The sequence below is a fragment of the Suricata suricatta genome, chromosome 9, assembly GCF_006229205.1.
Source record: "Suricata suricatta isolate VVHF042 chromosome 9, meerkat_22Aug2017_6uvM2_HiC, whole genome shotgun sequence".
Classification (NCBI taxonomy): Eukaryota; Metazoa; Chordata; class Mammalia; order Carnivora; family Herpestidae; genus Suricata; species Suricata suricatta.
In genome coordinates, this window is record NC_043708.1 from 121,067,909 (window position 1) to 121,077,517 (window position 9,609).

At 40.8% G+C, this 9,609-nt stretch overlaps 1 long non-coding RNA gene across 1 annotated transcript; it reads left to right on the plus strand.

The window, feature by feature from the left end:
• The first annotated feature begins 218 nt into the window (after window positions 1–218).
• Window positions 219–7,780, plus strand: LOC115301589. Its single transcript, XR_003913185.1, has 2 exons — window positions 219–516; window positions 7,487–7,780. It is a non-coding gene; the product is annotated as an uncharacterized LOC115301589 (long non-coding RNA).
• Window positions 7,781–9,609: the final 1,829 nt, after the last annotated feature.

Below are 9,609 nucleotides of genomic sequence, written 5' to 3' on the forward strand. Positions count from 1 at the left end.
GTAAATTCTAGGTTATATATATTTTACTACAATAAAAATGAAAACAAAAGAAAAAACATACTGATCCGAAATAACTTTAAAATATAATTCTCATTTTGTATTTCAGAAGAGAGACAGGAACAAAACTCTCCCTTTCTTGTCTCCCACATTCTCCAGGGCCTTAGAGCTCCGGCCATGAAAATGAAGATCACAGCTGGGCTCTGGAGAAAATTGGGGATCCAGAAAGAGAACACCCTGGAAGTCATTGGTTGGGACTTTGGAGGGATGCAGGGTGAAGCAAGGCCTGGGGAATATTGCCGTGCCTTCCTGTTCTCTAGCTTCACTTCCTTGCTCCTCTCCTAGAAGAGTCTATCAGAACTGATTTTTGTCCCCAGGAATGGGCCTGGGGTGACAACTATGGACTGAATTCTTCCCATCCTAGGAGGTCACATCATAGAACCCACTCTTCCGTACCAGCACAAGAAAGGGACAGCAAGTGGATGCAAATCCCTTGCAAGGAGAAGAGAACAGACGTAGGTATTTCCACTTTCTTCATCTTCAAAGCAACCCATACTACAGATGAGAAACTGAGGTGTGTGAAGTGAAGAAGCTTAAAGCCCACACCTTGCTGATTGGCTGAAGCCAGCGTGAACCCAGCTTTGTCTGACTTAAACCTTTAAATTACACCAAGATCATTTCTAAGTTAAAGGTTTGATCCTTATAGTCACACACACAAAAAAGTTAAGAAGTTGTCCCACCAACTTGTTTGGGAAGTTCAGTCAAATGACTGCACAAGAAGTTTTATAGAGGCAATCTTATTTTGAACATTTATATCATTTTTCCACAGTTATTAAATCACTTCATGACATTTCAGAAGGAAATGGGATAGTTATTTTTCTTAACTTATTTATTTATTTTTGAGAGAGAGAGATAAAGGGTGCAGAGGAGGGGCAGAGAGAGAGAGACACAGAGTACCCAAACAGGCTGTGTGCTGTGAGCACAGAGCCTATGTGGGGCTCAGATCACAAACCCTGAGCCCAAGGTGAATGCTCAACCAACTGAGGCACCCAGGTGCCCCTGAATGGGATGTATCTTTATGATCTATTTTTTAAACTCCATAGGCACAGAGCTTTCGTTTTTAAATCATCCAGTATATTTGTCTTATTCTTCCCCCAAACTTTATGATACATTTTTAATGAAAGAAAACATGAGCAATTATTATTCATCATAAAATATGAAACAGAAGAGATGTCACAGTCAGTCAAACCGGAGTGTAGAATTGGAGGCCCCTGCAGTTCTCCCATGCTTGGGTCAAAGCCGCCCCCTCCTTCAGGCTTCCCCTCACCCCTGAGCCCCCACGACCGCCAGCAGGCGTTGCCTGTGTGCTCAGCCCAGAGCACCTGCGGGGAGAAGCATCATTCTCCAGGCTCCGTGGAAAACACGGGGGCTTGTTCCCATAGCTGCTTTACTTATCTAAAGATTCATTAACTCACAAAAAATGTATTGAAGCCACAGTGCTTGGCTTGGAGTTTTGAAGATCAATGGTATCTATTTTGAGGATAGACTTGGGGCTCTCCAGCTTCTTTTTATTTACTTTATTTACTTTTGGCGGTACTGATGTCTAAGGGCTGTTTGCGGAGGACAGCTCACTCCACATTGCTAAATTTCTCTGCAGACTTTTGGCTATAACTCTGATTCTTGCTTCTCCATTCACACCCCTCTGGACCCGAAGCTTGTCGTCCTGCTCATCCCTGAAACTCACTTAAACATGCGACCTCTCCTCTCATCTCTTAGGGAGATGCCTCTTCTGGTTGAGAGGTGTATGGTTGGACCATCTTAAGTTGTCATTTTTGTTTGCCATTTTTGTCCTGGAAAAAGGACAATTTCATATCCTTCATTTTAATACCTCTGACTTGGTAAACTACTTGCTTTAGTGATCTACTACAGTGAACAAATAGTTCCTCTGTCAAAGCATTTTTCTGAGCAACCCAATGCTTGTATTCATATTTCCTCCTGGGTGACATGTATGGCATGGCCACATGGCTTCAATGCTATCTTCCTGGCATGAAAGACTAAATTCTTTCGTGCCTTCCCATGGAGAAGCCCTCATCCTTTTTGTGACTAGTTCCCTTCCTCTGGACCACTCTACCTGGATTATCTATCTCTGAGGCTATAATAACAAGAATAATCTGAAACATTGTTCCTGTTCAGTTTAAGTAATAAATGACGATTTCTTCCATTTTTCTCTATGGCTAAAAGCTTTACACAAAGTTAAGATTTCTTCTTAATCATTTAAAGAGCAAAAAGAATGCAACATATGGATTATTTGTTTTTTGGGGTGATGAGTTGTATCAGTTCTTCATGTATTTTGGATACTAACCCTTTATCAGATATGTCATTTCAAAATATCTTCTGCCATTAGGTAGGTTATCTTTTAGTTTTGTTGACTGTTTCCTTCACTGTGGAGAAGTTTTTTTATTTTTTTTTGGATGCAATCCCAATAGTTTACTTTTTCCCTTGCTGAGGAGATAGATCTAGAAAAATGTTGCTACAGTAGATATCAGAGAAATTGCTGCCTGTGTTCTCTTCAAGGATTTTAATGGTCTAAGATCTCGCATTTAGGTCTTTAATCCATTTTGAGTTTATTTTTGTGGATGGTGATCTGTAATGTAAGTGCACTACCGAGTATTTACCCCCAAAATACAAAAACACTAATTCAAAGGAATACATGGACCCCTGTGTTTATAGTCGCATTATTTACAATAGCCAAACTATGGTAGCTACCCAAGTGTCCATCACCAGATGAGTGGATAAATAAAAAGCAGAATATATATATTATATACTATTGTATTATAAAAAAGAATGAAATATTACTACTTGCAACAACATGGATGGAGATTGATAGTGTAAAGCTAAGTGAAAGAAGTCAGTCAGAGAAAGACAAATACTATATGATCTCACTCAGATGTGGAGTGTAAGAAACAAAACAAATGAGCAAAGGGGGGGAAGAGGGAGAGAGGGAGGAAAGCCAAGAAACAGACTCTTAACTATAGAGAACAAACTAATGGTTACCAAAGGGGAGGTAGATGAGGGGATGGTTCAAACAGGTGAAGGGGATTGGTGCACCTGGGTGGTTCAGTGCTGAAGTGTCTGATTCTTAGTTTCAGCTCAGGTTATAATCTCATAGTTCGTGAGATTGAACCCAACATTGGGCTCTGCCCTGACAGCACAGAGCCTGCTTGGGATTCTCTTTTTCCCTCTCTGTCTCTCTGCCCCTCAACTGCTTACACTGTCTCTCTCAAAATAAATAAATAAACATAAAAAAAATAAGTGAAAGGGATTAAACAGTACAACTACCATGATGAAAAATAAAAGAATGTAACCTGCGTCTTAAAAGTTAGCTTGTCTGGAGTTGGAAACATAACTGAAGCTTTTGTTTACTGCCTTAGATTCTCATTAAGCAGTTGATAAATCTATTTCTATTTCTTCTTTAAAATGAACTTGAATAAACAAGTTCCTGCAAAGCCCGGGCCTGTGTACATCACAAGAGAATGTGGAGATTCAGTGCTGGCCCAACTTGGAGAAACTCAAAGACCCTGAAAGTCCAGCCTCAGAGTAGCTGGTCCTTGGGAGGGAGCTGGTGCTGGATATGAATGTTCTGTTTCACTACCAGAAAGGGATTTGGGGCAAATTGAGAAAGACACACAACAAAAGAAAAATAAAATACGCAAGGAAATATAAATGGAGGAGAATTAAGATAAAAAGTTTAGGTAAGGCCATTTTTTTTCTTGTTGCCTATTCAGATTTTGAGTTTTCTGTCTTATTGATTTGTAGGGTTCCTTGTATGTTCATCCTCTAGTCTCATGCAGCTATCAGAATTACAATTAATTACAGTTAAGTAAAATTAAGAATTCAGCACCTCGCTACACGAGTCAGCTATGCAAATCACATTTCGTGTGCTCAGTAGCCACAAGTAGCTAGCAGCCAGCACAGACCTAGAACATTCCATCACTGCAGTGGATTCTCGCAGACAGAGTTGTTCTATTATTAATCCCTTGCCAATTTTATTCATTCCAAATGTCCTTTTCTAGATTATTGTTTTCTGCTAACTTTCACTAAGATGACTTCACTAAACATCATATTCAGCATTTAAGATCTTATTTAAAGGGGCACCTGGCTGGCTCAGTAGGAAGATTATGCAACTCTTGCCTTGGGTTCATAAGTTTGATCCCCACATTGGATGTAGAGATTACTTAAGTCAATAAAACAAAAAATAAAAGATCTTGTCCAAATAATCTCCTCTCCAAGGTATCCAAGATATTGCCTATTACCTTGTTGTAAAGTTTTATGTTTTTACTTTTTATATTTGGGTATTGAATCCAATAGGACTTTGACTTTTTTGTGTAGTGTGAGGTAGGGATCGAACTCTACGCTGTCCACTTATTGAGATGGTTTTCCCAATCATTGCTGCCAACACATCAGTCTTTCCCCTCTGGTCTGGAGTGGTACTGTTTTCCTGTGCCCATCCCAGGTCTATGTGTGGTAGTGGGTGGGCTCTCCTGCAGGCCGCATTTACCTCTGTGTTTCCTCTGCTTGAACTTGATTGTCTTATTGCTCTGACTGCTGGTAAAACTTCATGTAGGAGGAGTACCCTACAACCCCTAGATCTTCTCTTGCCAAATTGTCACAGCTAATTGTGGACCTCACACATGCAGACGCATTTTAAAATTCATTTCTGAGTTCCTCGAAAAATACATTTATAGAAAATCAGCAATCGCTCACTGATGAAATACTGCCCTTTAATTTAAAACTAGTATATGTATGGGGCAAACTCTATGATCTACTTCTGAACCTAATAATGAAACTCCAAGCATTAAAAGTGATTTAAAATCCATTCCCTGGAGTTTCGATTAGTCTGGGGTATCTTTAAATGCTCATTTCCAAAGTGCTTTGCCTTTGAAGGCTACTAATGCATGCAGTGTGTTGCCATGGTAACGGTTACTTTTAGTTAGTACTTTTTATAGATTAAAGTGTTACACCCTGGAGTCTCTTCATGTAAATGAAGAAATCTTAAGACAGTATGATACTTCCTTTAATGTAGATATTTAATGGACAGAGTCAGACTTAACCTACCAGAAATGAAACATTTTCAGCCTTTATATTTAATATGGACATGCAGTGTTACCAGAACTATAACAATTTCATTAATATTTCTTTTTTCCCCACAAAATACAAGTTAACCTTTTTTTATCCATTAAAATTTATCAGCATCTAATAAATGGTGGCCGAAATGTCTGTGTCTGTCAGGAGTTTGTACATATCTCTTTGTTTTCTACTCTGGGACAAAAATCCCCAGTTGTGGTGAGGAGTCAACAGACAGAGAACACGGTGTCTCACAATCTAATAGGGGAGGTATCATGGGACCCCCTGGGCAGAAAGAGCACATGGGCCTGGGTTTGGTATTGGCTCTGACCTTTACTAACTGTTAAGCCTTCAGGCTCAGTTTCCTCAACCATAAAATAAGGGTTATTATATTTACCTTGTTGAGCAATTGTGGTGATTAAATGTTATCTTCAGTTAGTGACATCCAGGATTTTTTTAAAGAGTTTTTTAAAGATCATTTACCTATTTTGAGAGTGAGAGAGCACATGTGCGAGCAGGGAAGGGGCAGAGAGAGACAGACAGACAGACAGAAAATCCCAAGCAGGCTCCACACTCAGCGCAGAGTCTGATTTGGGGCTTGAACCCACAAACCCTGAGATCATGACCCAAGCTGAAGTGAGACACTCATTTGACTGACCCTTTCAGGTGCCCGACATCTAGGATTTTAAAAAACGATTAAATAATGATTTCAAGTCAATATTTAAGACAGGAAGAGGGCTGTAATGTATCCAGCACAAAAGTGCTGAGGAAAGTTGAGGTGTGCAGTCATGGTAGGTGCAAGGCATCAAAAAATAGACTCGTGCCCTCTGCTTCCATGCACAGAGGGAGAAGGTGCCCAGAGGCCAACCTCATTGGGGCCATGGGTCTGGGCAGAGGGGGTGTGGGACTGGTGGGGTGGGGATCGGTCAGTGAGAGACAAAGACATGGTGACAAGAGGCCCAAGTGTGGGTTAAGAGCTCTGTGCCTCATACAGAGAGTGACACAGTGATAAGTGTTTGAGAAAGACCTGGCAAAAGTGAGTAGCATATGGAGACAAGCATGAGGACTGTCTGTGAACTTGAAGAGCCTGAACTCAGACGTCAGGAGGGTTAGATGAAGGGGCAGACCTCTAAGTCATAAAGAAGAGGTCTCCTCTTGGGATGTAGGGATTAGGTATCCTAGGAACAGAAGGAGTGGAAGAAGCCAAAACCTATCTTGAAAGCTTTGATCTTTTCTGATAAACAGTTCTTTTTAAAATTTTTATTTATTTTTAATTTTTTAAGTTTATTTATTTTGACAGAGAGAAAGAGAGCACAATCAGGAGAGGGGCAGAGAGAGGGAGAGACAGAATCCCAAATAGGCTCTCTACAATCAGCACAGAGCCCGATACAGGGCTCAGACTCACAAACTGTGAGATCATGACCTGAGCGGAGATCAAGAGTCAGACGCTTAATGGACTGTGTCATCCAGGTATCCCAACAGTTCTTTTTAAAAAAGTGACAGCAGTGATAATTCCAGTATGTGGTTTGAATATCTGACATTTATCCTTTAAAAAAACTTTTCAAAATGCATTTATGAACATTATTGCATTTGGCTCCCGCAAGAGCTTTGAGAGAACAGGCAGATGTTACATCCTTGTCTAAAATAGGAAGAGACCATTTCTAGAAAAGTAACAACAGCAATCAAGGCAAAACAATTTTTAGGCCTTATTCTGTCTCAGAAAAAAATCTAAATGGCTTCTTTTGCCTGTGTGGTTCAACGCCATGGCCAAGGTCAGTTTCATCAGTCACTTCTCTGAGAATCAGGAAGAAATTGGTGAAAAATGCACATCCCAGGAGGGGTCCTTTAGAGTTCTCAAGAAAAAACTTGATTGTTCAGACAGCAGATCAATTTATTGTGCAGATGTGTGCAATGAAATTAAGTATATATGTCCTGTACATGGTCAAAATGGGATGCTTCTCAATCTTAGTCTCCAGCTTGCCTCCTTTCTTGAGCTGTCCATTGCTCAAATGGCAGTAGATTGTGGTTCTGGATGCTGCACTAGGAACACAACTCAGCTCATCATCTGAGTCTCTAAATGACTTTCATCCTGACTATCCTACGGTGGTCTGTGATATTTCTACTCTTCCAATCCCCTAGTAGTAGACCCCTTCCCATGGGGCTCCCAATGATCCTTACCTCTTGGTATTCACTCCTCATAGTTCCCTACCCTTGTGTATAGAAACTGAATCTAGTGACGTGATTTTAATGAATAAAATGCAATAAAGGTGATGGGATGCCACTTTTGAGATTAAGTTGTAAGAGACTGATTTCCACCTTTTTTGGTACACTGTCTCTTTCTGACTCTTTTTGCATGTTTGCTCAGATAAAGCAAGTTGGAGAAGTTCACGTGGCGAGAAACTGAGGGCAGCCTCTGAGCACCTGCCAGTGAGAAATCAAGACCCTCATTCTACCATATCACGAGGAATCCTGCCAAGAACGATGTGAGTGACCTTGCAAGTGGATCCCCTCCAACTGAACCTTCAGATGAGACCATAGCCCTGCCTCACAGTTTGAGTGCAATCTTGTAAGAAACACCGAGCTGGATAACTCAACTAAACTGTGCCCAGATTCCTGACCCACACATACTGAGAAAATAAATGTGTTTTTTTTTAAGACACTAGGTTTTGAGGGTAATTTGTTATGCAGCAATAGATAACTATTATACTTATATTCCAATACTTGGAGTTTTCTTTGCTCCTATCAATTACAATATGGCACCTAGGTGTTATCCTGCCCTTTTTTTTTTTTTAATTTAAACTTATGTTAGTTAACATATAGTGTAGTATTGTTTTTAAGAGTAGAATTTAGTGATTCAGGAGCACCTGGGTAGCTCAGTCAGTTAACCATCTGACTCTTGATTTCGGCTCAGGTCATGATCTCATGGTTTGTGAGTTCAGCACCACATCAGGCTCTGTGCTGACAGTATGAAGTCTGCTTGGGATTCTCTCTCACTCCCTCTGTCTCTACTCTTCCCCCAGCGTGCTCCACCTCTCTTTCTCCCTCACGCTCAAAATACATAATCTTTAAACAAAGAATTTAGTGGTTTATCACTTCCATATAACACCCAGTGCTCATCCCAATGAATGCCCTCCTTAATACCCATCACCCATTTAGCCTGTCTTCCCACCGACCTCCCTTCCAGCAACTCTCAGTTTGTTCTATAGTTAAGAATCCTTATCATTTGCCTCCCTCTCTATTTTTTAAAAAATTTCCTTCCTTTCCCCTATGTTCATCTGTTTTGTTTCTTAAATTCCACATATGAGTGAAATCATATGATATTTGTCTTTCTCTGACTGACTTATTTCACTTAGTACAATACACTCTAGTTCCAACTACATTGTTGCAAATGGCAAGGTTTCATTCTTTTTGATGGCTGAGTAATATTCTTATATATATAATATATATTACACATATATTATATATGTGTATATAGGTACATGCCACATCTTCTTTATCTATTCATGAGTTAATGGACACTTGGGCTTTCCCCATAATTTGGCTTATTGATAGTGCTGCTATAAACATTGGAGTGCATGTGCCCCTTCAAATAAGGGAACACTTTGGAGGAACCTCCACACTGCTTTCCAGAATGGCTGCACCAGTTTGCATGCCCACCAGCGGGTTCTCCTGCCCTTTCTAAGACCTTTAAATTTATACTTTCTTGACATTTGATGTAAGGTAATGTACTTCTGAGGTAGGAAGAGATAACTCAGTAAATGGTGCCTCCAAGCACTTTTGACTCGGTTTGGACAATTGTTTCTCCAGTCTAAGCCTTCCCCAGCTATTCACTGGGGGAAAAACAAAACAAAAACAAAAACACTTTCTTCACTCTTCTTCCTTGGACTTTCTATGTCCAAAAACTTGGCTTGGGGCCAGACTATATTTTTCTACATCCCTCACTATTTCCATAGCCTGATTACTGTGTTTCTGAGCCTTGCTTGGTCAGCAGATCTTTTATTGCTGCTGCATTTGGTGGTTGGTTTCTGGTGTTCCTGACCTTGTATTGCACCCGCAGAAATCAAAACCATCTTGGCAGCTCTGCAGGTTCAATTCTCTCCCCCAACTATGTAAGACCAGGTCCTGAGTTACTAAATCAGGACTCTGTCTAGCTCCCAGTGCTCAACCCTGGTCCCTAGCCACCTGAATGCCTTTCTTAAGCTTTCTATAAATCTGATCTTCCCGGCTCCACCACCTTAAAGAGGCGTGAACTAAGGCATGTGCCAAATTCTGAGCTTGCTCTTGCTATCTTTCCAGGGGGTGTGGGATGGGGCTTGTCAATGTGCCAGCTCTTCAGGGGAGATAGAGATGTACCAGCCCCACAAAGAGTTTGGCAATGGGCACCGCCACTCAGTGACTCATGAAAACAGTGGGGAGTGGAATGTGGCAGCAGAGAATCAGTTCCCAGCCCCTCTCAGCAATTATGAAGCAGGCTGTTGACTGGAAGCC